The 2,500-nt window shown below is 41.5% G+C and overlaps 1 protein-coding gene across 1 annotated transcript in view; it reads left to right on the top strand.

The window, feature by feature from the left end:
• The window catches only part of kcnq1.1 (potassium voltage-gated channel, KQT-like subfamily, member 1.1), a 100,265-nt gene that overhangs the window by 91,959 nt on the left and 5,806 nt on the right, over positions 1-2,500 (top strand). The window lies entirely within an intron of this gene.

Below are 2,500 nucleotides of genomic sequence, written 5' to 3'. Positions count from 1 at the left end.
CTTGGAGCGCCTCCCCTGTAATCAGGGACCTTATAGCAGTGGTTCCCAACCTTTTTCTTCAGGGACCCATGTTTTTACTATTGTAAGCTTTGGTGACCCAACCACGCGAGCGCCCGCACGAGACGGAGTCACAAGATGCCCTCCGTTTCATGCGAAAACTTATTTTAGTTATTTTACTCCTCAATTCGTCTTTGGTCAAATATAGAATAAATGTTTAATGTAGCACTTACAATTTGTTGCGTCTATGCATTTATTAGTTAAATGCTTTGTCTTTTATTCAACATGGGCTATATATATTTAAAACGAAACCCCTTAAAATCAAGAGGGCTCCGCGACCCCCTGTGGATCTTTGGCGATCCATAAGGGGGGTCCCGACCCATAGGTTGGGAACCACTGCCTTATAGCACAGGGCTATGGGGCTCACTAGGCCCTCTTTAGTAGGCACCGCCATTTGCACTCCGGCCACTACAAAGACTGCAGTAATAACATTACGGGACTAATTCATAGCTATCATATTATATTATATGATGATCTCCTCTTGCACTGCTCAGCACACAACTACTGCCATTACTAAGTGCGGTCGTTAAATTTCGTATTAAACATCCAAATTGAGCATGCTGTGTGTGTAATAAAAACATAGCCTCTAACGTACGTAGCCTATAACTCGTGTTGAGTTCTGTGCAGAGATCCCCATTAAAGACTGTATCCCTATTAAAGACAAACTGTATAACTTGTAAAACTAAGACCTTTGTGTGGGTAGACTTCACGACCTCAGGATTCGCAATTTCGCATTGTCATACCATTAAATTCACGGGGTGAGATTGTGGAGTAGATTTAGAATCCTTCCTCAGTTTAAAATGGGACTTGGAGAGCTGCATATGGGACAGAAATAAACATATACTGTACATTCTATTCCTTTTTAAACTTTATTTCCTAAATGAACCCATGGAACTGTTACGTTGTTGGAGTAAAGTGCCACTGCTATTAGCACATGCTTATGAAGGCAGCAGGTCTGTTGTTTGCATTACTGCATGCTGGACTGTATGTACCAAACTACAAGCGCCGCAAGCTCTATCCCTGGGCTCTCATCAAATCCCAGCAAAGTAGAGAATTGTGCTGCGATGAAGATTTGGCAGACAAGAGCGCTCTTCGCTGTCACAATCATGGCGGTCTTTTAGATACTGGTGCACCAAGCAGAGGGATTAGCCCCTTTCCTGTTTACGACCATCTGCAGATGTTAACGATGGCAGCCTGAGGAGACACACAGATGACGGGCTGATACCCACAGTAGGCTACTGTACGTGTGTTACATGGGAGTGCGTAAGCACACACATTTAACTATAATTACTAAGCTTACAGTAATACAGACTTAGAGCGAGTGGAGAATATATACCTACAGTAGCTGTAGTATTTTTTTCTTAAAAGTTTATCTATTTCATTGAAATTTCGAATTCAATAACAAACACAACTCACACGATAATAACAGTTCTATATGCACAAATACGTAGTTGAAGATACAGCAGGCTAAAGGATGTGACTAAACAGAATAACCCACTTATCAAAACAGCTTTGTTTACTTGAGTTTTTTCTAGCCACTTTGTAGGTACTGTATCTTGACTCTTGACACTGATGTGCTTCATCATACGTAGCAGATTTGCAAACATACATAGAAATAATACAAAAACATATTTTAACAGATTTGTAAACATACATAGAAATAATACAAAAGCATATTGGCTGCAGACAAGCACATTCAGCCATGAAGAAAAAGCGCACACCGATGAACTCCCTTTTAAGCCACTTCGGGCCCGAAACGTCACGCATTAAAAATGGCTTAAAAGGGAGTTCATCGGTGTGCGTTTTTTTTTCATTTCTAATGGATTTCATTATTTGAACCTGCACCCGAAACCAGTCACTGGATATGCGTGTTTTTTGATTGGGACAGGCACATGCAGCCATGAAGGCGTGTGTGTGCTTGTAAACTACCGTGGAGATACTCACGAAATTGTCCTAATTTGGGCAATGTCCTGGTTTGTATATGCATTTGCATAACTTCCCTGTCATACTACATCTATGTCATATGCGGTGAGAACATACATGTATACATCCAAGTATGCATAGACGCTAGCGCACACACACACACACACACACACACACACACACACACACACACACACACACACACACACACACACACACACACACACACACACACACACACACACACACACACACACAAAGTGAAAGAAACTTATCACACATATCAAATGTATGCACACAAGCTACAGAGATAATGTGCACGCTATGGTTTACTTTATTTACATCCCAGACCTCAAGAAAATGCCCGAGGCTGCCATTTCAGCTCTGAGTGATGTTTTAATGACTGCCTGCATCACTGTCTGCCAAGTATCAGCCATCGTAGACCTCTCTGACTGACTCACCCCCAAAGTTAACTTGTAACTTAATTACGGCAGAGACACTGTCTAAACTTTAATTATTG

This window comes from Engraulis encrasicolus, chromosome 22 (genome assembly GCF_034702125.1).
Source record: "Engraulis encrasicolus isolate BLACKSEA-1 chromosome 22, IST_EnEncr_1.0, whole genome shotgun sequence".
Classification (NCBI taxonomy): Eukaryota; Metazoa; Chordata; class Actinopteri; order Clupeiformes; family Engraulidae; genus Engraulis; species Engraulis encrasicolus.
The sequence above is the reverse complement of the archived record's forward strand: the minus strand, read 5'-3'. Positions and strand labels throughout refer to the sequence as shown.